Genomic DNA, 8,146 nt, shown 5'->3' on the forward strand with positions numbered 1-8,146 from the left:
GCACAAAGTATCATAAATAGGTTCACAATCGAGGATACTTCATAATAAGGACATGACTTATCCAGAAAGATTGTATTCATGTTTGTTCCCAAGTTATTTATATGAGATATAAATAAGATGGAATGGTGAGTCTCATGCCATATGACAAACATGATAGGTACTTATAAATGATAAGTAGGCTGAACCAGTGACACTTATGACAAGCACATGGAGTTTACTCTTGTCAATGTATTGTCATAAATCATATCAGTGCATATAATCTTTAGACCTGAGATAGCACAGTTATCTTGTATATAAGTAGTTTGAGTTTGATACTGCTTTCATACTTGTACTGTGTATGGGTATATGGGCATGTGTTGGCTCCTACTAGTTATATATGGAGATAGGTGTTGATCAAGATGGAATCTGTTCCTCTAAGTAAATAGAGATAAAATCCTATGTTCATTTAATTGTTCTTGATGTTTCAAGTTCCTGGCTAGGACAGATAGATTTAATCAGAAAAGAGTTTCTGATGAGAAAATCTTTTTAATCAAGAACTGGAATTAAAAGAGAACATAATATTCATAGCAAATGGAGTTTGACATAAACCATGACTCCAGCTTGAGTTGGGATTTTGTAACAGAGAGATTCCAGTGCATGGTAACATATGATTATAGGTTCATTTAAGGTAAACCTTATTACTAATTGGGTGGCCATGGCATGCTATGCTAGGTGTTAACCATAGTCTATGAGGTGCATAAAATGATTTAGAGAAATCATTTATGGTAAGAAAGAGTTCTGATGATATTAAGAGTTGATATCATGTCTCATTGCCAATTAGTGATGAGCCTAGTAAGTCACACACATACACAAATTATCACCTAATTAAATATGATTTAATTAATTAATTAAAGAGTTTAATTGATTAATTAAATAGGTTTGGTTTGCATTTAGATTGCAAAGTCCCTAGCATGACTTGAAGCCAAATCTAGATTATTGGATGTATAGTATAAGTTAAATTTATATTTAAAGTGTTTAAATATGAATTTAATTAATAAGAAATTAATTAATAAAGATTAATTAATTGATTTATATTTGATATAAATTGATTAGAAGAAGAGAAATAATTATTTTGGGTTGAGAACTGAAAATTAAGACACAGGGGCATTTTGGTCATTTCGCAGGGTGACATGTGGCACCATGAGATGGTGACACATGGCATTACACATAAGCTTGCCAAATGTCTTTTAATCATGTAAGATGATTAAAATCAAGATTAAATATAGGTTTGACACTTGGCACAATGTGACTGGGTCAATTAAACCTAGAACCAATCAAAGGGTGACATGTGGCAAGGGTTTAATGTGTTAACCTAGCTATATAAGTGTTGTTATGAAAAAGTAAAATAACAAGCTGTTGCCTCTCATTGTGTGCCGCCACCCTTGAGACTCAAATTCTCTCTTCCTCTTCATCTCTCATCAATTCAAAGAGATTAGCCATCAATCTCTTGAATTAAAAATACTAGAAATTGTTTCTAGTGTCCTGTTTACATTTTTAATCTCTTAAAAGGCAAAACTTGATTTTCTAATTAATAGAAAAAACTTTAGAAGCTGTTCAAGGGCTTCCATAGATGTTCTTGGTGTGGACAAGCTAGAGGGACAACATCTGGTGTCCTGAAGGCGAATCTCAAAGGCGCAAATACACTGCAGTGCATCAAGAGGTTAGAGTATTTGTTCTTGATTTAATCTAGGGTTCTAAAATTAATCTGATTAATTTTAAAATCTTAAATGGCAAATACAGATCCAAAAACATATTAAAAGAGTTTTAATATGTTGTTTATTATTTAAATCAAATAGATAAAAATAAATCTTGCATGATGCATGTGACCCTAGGTGAAAATTTTTAAATTCAATGGTATAAACTTCTGTTTTTCATGCTTCCGCTCCTTCAGGCACATAGTACTATTAAATGTTAATATATTGTGCTTTATGGCTTCATTATTTCATGACAAATTCCATAATTTATACATTCATTTGATAATTCATATGATTACAATTCTCATCAATGGTTCTCATGCACGATTGTACTTAAAACATTCTTTTATGTTTTAGGATCACTCAAATTCAAAAATCACAATTCACTAATCATATTATATATTATCAATCATAATGGTTTCTTTAATTCCTTTTATTATTCCGTATGTTTTTGGGGTTACTATTCACACATTACTATTCACTCAATTTGTTAATTTTTTCATACATAATATGTATACAAACTATAGATACATAATTATATCACATTTTGGATTCTAGATTTGTTGGTATTGATTGCCAATACCATTTCAAAGCTTATTTTATGTTATTTAAAATTTTCAGATTTCATGTCTTAAGTTTACTATTTCATTGGTTATTGTTACAGTAGAATTTTGACAAAACTTTCTTCATGAAAGTTGTTACAGTAGAATTTCATGTCTTCTTTAATTTCCTTTTTGAATAACTCCATTTGGAGTTTTGTAGCTCATGTTATGGCCTAAATACCATAACTAGCCGGATTAGTCTTATCCAGAAATTCTGGACAGAATTTGGTTTTGCTAGCTTTAGTGTCCTAGTTTGGGCTAGAAATTTCAATTGGTTAGGTTCAAAATTTAAGTTTGTGTTCTTCATAAAAGTTATTCTAAATTGTCTAAGCTTTCCATTGATATAAATTTCAGAACAATTGGACATTCCTACAGTGAGTTATGACAAAATGAACAAACACTGTTCATTTGGTTAATTTTCCAGGGCAGTATGTATGTTACCCGGATTAGGTAAATTTTTAGGCCATTTTATTGTGATTTTTTGGGCATGGTTTCTTCATCAAAGTTGTGCCATTATGTGTCTAGTTTCATTTCCAATTGGCCTTACACCAATTGAATCTACATAACTCAAGTTATAACTGCCCAAACTTGCTGGACTCACATCCAGTTTTGCAGGTCACTCAAGGCAGCACACCCAATCTCAATTCCAAAGCCATAATTCACTTCATTTCCTCATCATACACAGCCAAATGGTCACTAATTTGACCATTAGAACTTCCATTCACTAACACATTAGCAAACCCTTGGTTTTCCCCAAACCCTAACTCCACAAATTTCAATTTGCTCAAACAATAAACATTCAAGTGTTCTAATCATCAAAACCATGTTCAATGACATCAATACACAGTTATAATTTACTTGAATCATGGAAACCCTATAGTAACTTAGGGCTGCCGAAATTTAGTGGGGCTATAACATGCATATTTTTCTTTCTTTTTCCAAAATTCTTAGTTGAATTTGATGTCTTAGCATTAAATAATAAGAGGGAGAGAGAGATATAGCACTAACCTCTTGAGTGCAGAATTTTTTCAAGGTATAACTTCACTTTTTCCTCTTCAAATTGCTGACCAAATATTGTGCTAATGGTAAAGATCAATTTTTGTGAAGGGATGATAGGGTTTTATGGTGGGATGAAGAGGAAAATCAAGCTCACAAGGGAGCTTTAATGGAGGTTAAGAGAGAAAAGAGAGAGAAAATGAAGGCTGCCAAAAATGGAGAAGAAAGTGAGCAGAATTTGTGTTTTATTTTTGACTCATTTTCCCCTTTTTAAATGAGTTTAATGGTGTTGTTAAATGGTGATTGGTGGAGAGCACACTAATGACATCATGTGATGTCATAATTCCAAATTTTCTTTTATTTTCTTTTCTTTTCTTCTCTTTTCTACTCATTTTCTATTAAATTTTTAGCAATATTTATTCATATTTTATGTCATAATAATTATTTATTTAACTGGACAAGTTGGCAAAAAATTATCTCTGAAGACGAAATGACCAAAATGCCCTCCGTTTGGCTTATTGAGCCAAAATCGTCTGTACTGATCTAAAAATTTTTCTAAGCATTTTCATGGCATTCTAATGCCATCGAAACCACAATGACTCTTCTCTAGAGTCCCAAAAATTATTTCATGAATTTTCTCCCTGGTTTAGGGCTCCTGGCTGTGAGGACCGCAACTTCCCACTGGGTTACCCATCGCTAGGGCACCGGCTCATTTAACTTGGTTGTATTTTATTTCTAAAATTTTTCCTAAATTTTTCTTACCATTATTTGAGTTATTTATAACTCCTCACTCTAGTCTAAATATTTTTTCAGACGTTCTAGCTGTCCGACCGACACCGGTCACCGGAACAGTAGAATGTAGGCAATTGCTACAGTGAGGGTGTTACAACTCTTCCCCTCTAATTTAAATTTCGTCCTCAAAATTTACCTGATGTACATAATCGAAGATCTGCATTAGTGTCACCTCGACTCATGTGAATGCAATGCATGCTATTCACACAATCTTATTCTATTTATCGATGCCTAGGAATGCCTAAACTGTGCTCTGATACCACTAAATGTGACACTCCTTACCCGACTATAGTGTAGCCAAGTAAGACATGTCACACTCGGTGCCAGAGTACCCTATTTTATCTTACTTTATTCCTTTAAAAATTTTTGTTCTTGTTATATTTTAATATCAATTATCTTTCTATGGAGAAACCAATGGCGTATTTCACTATTCACCTGTTTGAAATTCAACAATATTTTCAAAATAAAATTTCATAATCATCTCATATTTCAATATCATCCATGTATTTTAATTCTCATATTCATTTCCATCCACTTTCCTTCATACTCTATTCACATATCAAAATTCTTATATTTCCATTAATTTACATAATTTGCAAACTAATTGAATAAATTTACAATTTACATGATATACAAATTAATTACATATGAACTAATCAATTTATTAATTTACATCACAGAAATATTACTTACAAATTCTTAGTTTACAATTCTTAGTTTACATTACAACATACAAAATATTTATAATATACAAAATATATAAAATGACTTATATGGGCTCTATCTACATGCATTGTTGAGGAGGTGACAACCTTGAACCCTTCTGACACTTATGCAAATCTGGACTTCAAAATCCCAGTCTAATATCCACTGGGTTTTGCCTTCAGTACCTGCGCGAAGGAAACAAATCCATCGCGCTAAGCATTTCTGCTTAGTGGTTGATAAGTGCATAATTTATTAATTTTACTCCCATCACATTTAGTGTTTTTAGGGTGTTTTTATTTTTAATTCAGTTGGTTAAAATATATTTATCATTTAGGCATATTTTTAGATAGTTGTGGAATAATTGTGTTAAATAGAGAAATTTTCAGCGTTTTACCTTTGTTGAATTTTTCAGGTGTTTCTAAAGTTGTGGGTCTCCAAATTGAGTGCTGTTTAATCCATTGAAAAGCTAAGATAGAGCACTACAAAAGATAAAGAGGGACCAAAGCCCAAATCAGTCTCCAAGGTTGATAAAATGAGCTATGGATCTATTGAAAAAGCCCAGACTTGATGTGCCATGGCCAGTTTCGGTATTTATTTTGTATCTGGAGTTTCAGATGTCCAAATGAAACAAGCCCAAGCCCAATTGAACCTTAAGAGCCGCCTCTACAACTTCTATGAAGGTCTGGACGCGAGATGAGGCCATTTTAATTATCAAAAATGGCAATGAAGTTGTCACTATGGGCTGGACCGTCTGTCTGAACCAGTCCTAGTTTTTGGGCCATAACTTGGGTTTTAGACCTCGGATTTGGGTGAATTAGTACCTGTTGGAAAGCTATGAAATAGGGCTATAACTTTTCTGAAGAGGGCAGAGGCAGATTCGGAAAGAAAGTTGCTGAAAATCGGCCTTGATTCCAGAGTCATGAATGCAGGCTGAAAATCTGCATTTTGAATTTTAAAACTTTTCCTAGTTTGGTTCCTATCTTTAGGGTTAGGTTTTTAACTATAAATACGTCTTTGGGAAACAACTAAGAGCATCCCAATTCAAACCTTCATTCTCCATTTGAAGGCTTTCATTCTCTATTCTCTTTTTAGATTTCTTCTTTATTTTTCTTTATTTTTCTGTAAGCCATGAACATGAGTGGCTAAGTTTTTAATTCAGTTCAAGGGATTCAAGTTCTTATGTATGATTTGTGAGATCAGGTTCTTAATTTAATTTATGTCTTTTTGAATATCTATTGTTTTTTTATCTTATTGTTTTTGATCTGTTGAATGATTTGCTAAAAAGGCCTATTAGTTAATTGTTTGATTTGATCAATTGCTAGTCACTTCATAATCTGTAATTGTTGTGTAAGATTGAACATGAGTAGCAATTAGGTTTTATTGATTATGATCCAAGTTTTCGATAATAACCTAAGGAAACAATAGGGTGGATTAAATGATTTATACTTCATAAATTGTTGTTTAGCTTAACTACTTCTTTTTCTTAAAGCAGTTATTAATTTGATGAGGATTGCTTAATACCAACTCAGTTAATAATTAGAGTCAATAAGAGTGCTGGGCTCGAATTGATGAGTATAGGGAAGTCTGGGGTTTACCTCGCTGTTTGATAAATCTACGTTAAGTATTCAATAAGATATAATTGTATTTCTTTTATCCATAATCAAATTAATGCATTGGAATTACCTTAATTTGACCAAGTTTGTTTAATTCAAGAGTTTCATATTTAATTTTAGTTCTTAATTTCTGATTTTTTATTTCTTCTTTGGATTGTGAATTAACCCCCCCAACCTTTGTTTCTTTTCCATTACACAAGCGCACGAAATTTAATAATTCAGTCTCTAGGGTTTGACCTGGATTCATCATTTGCTGTAGCAAATATTTCATACTTGGTGATTTCAGTTAATTTAATTTCTGGTGGATTCGACACCCATCAAGAATTTTGGCGCCGTTGCCGAGGACTGAAATTTATTGGAATTCGTGTTTTTGGTGTTAGGATATTTTGTTATTAATTTTGTTTGTGAAGTGTTGCTATTTTCAGGTTTTCGAAAAAAAAAATTTAATTACGGTGTTACTGTTCATTATTACTGTTCATTAAGGATTTTGGTTGAATTTGGAGGGCGGCCCATACCTATTTTAAAGGAAACGACGCTCTGATCAAGACTAATTAATCTATAGGATTTCTTGGCCCCACCCTCTTGAGGCCAAATTCGATTGTTTTCTAGTGTTTTAAGGCATTTTTCTGTTTTTACTTTGATTTCCTTTTGTTTATGACAAGAATTTCTCAATCTGGTGAGTTGATCTTTGATCCAGAAGTAGAAAAAACAGCTAAACGGTTGAGAAAATTGGCTAAGCAAGCTAGGCAGATTCTGAGTATATCTGAAGGAGTCCAATCTCCAAAGGAGTTAAGTTCGGATTCGGATTCGGATTCAGAATCAAATTCCAAAAATGAAACCATGGCTGCTAGAACCTTAAAAGAGTTGGCTGCTCCTGATCTAAACCAACAGCCTTTGTGTATCCAATAACCTGTTTTAAATGTTACTTTTGAGTTGAAATCTAGACTAATCCATTTGTTGCCTAAATTTCATGGTCTTGCAGGTGAGGATCCACATAAGCATCTAAAAGAATTTCATGTTGTGTGTTCCAGCATGAAACCTCAAGGAGTTTCAGAGGATCAAATCAAGCTTCGAGCTTTCCCTTTCTCACTGGAGGGCACAACTAAGGATTGGTTGTATTACCTTCCTTCCGAATCTGTCTACTCATGGAATGGGATGAAGCATATATTTCTGGAGAAGTATTTTCCTGCTTCCCATGCTGCCAACATAAGAAAAGAAATTTATGGCATCCGACAGTACAATGGAGAGAGTTTGTATGAGTATTGGGAGAGATTTAAGAAGCTGTGTGCAAGCTGTCCCCATCATCAAATAAGTGAGTAGTTATTGATTCAATATTTCTATGAGGGACTTCTACCAATGGACCGCAGTATGATAGATGCTGCTAGTGGAGGAGCTTCGGATAACAAGACACCAGAAGAGGCAAGGAGGCTGATTGCTAATATGGTAGCAAATTCTCAGCGGTTTGGAATGAGAATGGATCACTCACCCATGAAGGTTAATGAGGTAAGTACATCTAACCTTCAGAAACAGATTTCTGATTTAACTTCTTTGGTGAGGCAATTAGCTATAGGAAAAATGCAAACTATTAAGGCATGTGGAATTTGTTCAGGTTCGGGTCATGCTACTGACATGTGTCCTGCGTTACAAGAGGATAAATCAATGCAACATGTTAATGCAGTAGGAAATTATGGACAACCACAACACA

At 33.4% G+C, this 8,146-nt stretch overlaps 1 non-coding gene across 1 annotated transcript; it reads right to left on the bottom strand.

Annotated features, from left to right (window-relative positions):
* Positions 1 to 7,644: 7,644 nt before the first annotated feature.
* Positions 7,645 to 7,751, bottom strand: LOC131169593 (small nucleolar RNA R71). Its single transcript, XR_009140500.1, has one exon. It is a non-coding gene; the product is annotated as a small nucleolar RNA R71 (small nucleolar RNA).
* Positions 7,752 to 8,146: the final 395 nt, after the last annotated feature.

The sequence above is a fragment of the Hevea brasiliensis genome, chromosome 1 (assembly GCF_030052815.1).
Source record: "Hevea brasiliensis isolate MT/VB/25A 57/8 chromosome 1, ASM3005281v1, whole genome shotgun sequence".
In the NCBI taxonomy this organism is placed as follows: domain Eukaryota; kingdom Viridiplantae; phylum Streptophyta; class Magnoliopsida; order Malpighiales; family Euphorbiaceae; genus Hevea; species Hevea brasiliensis.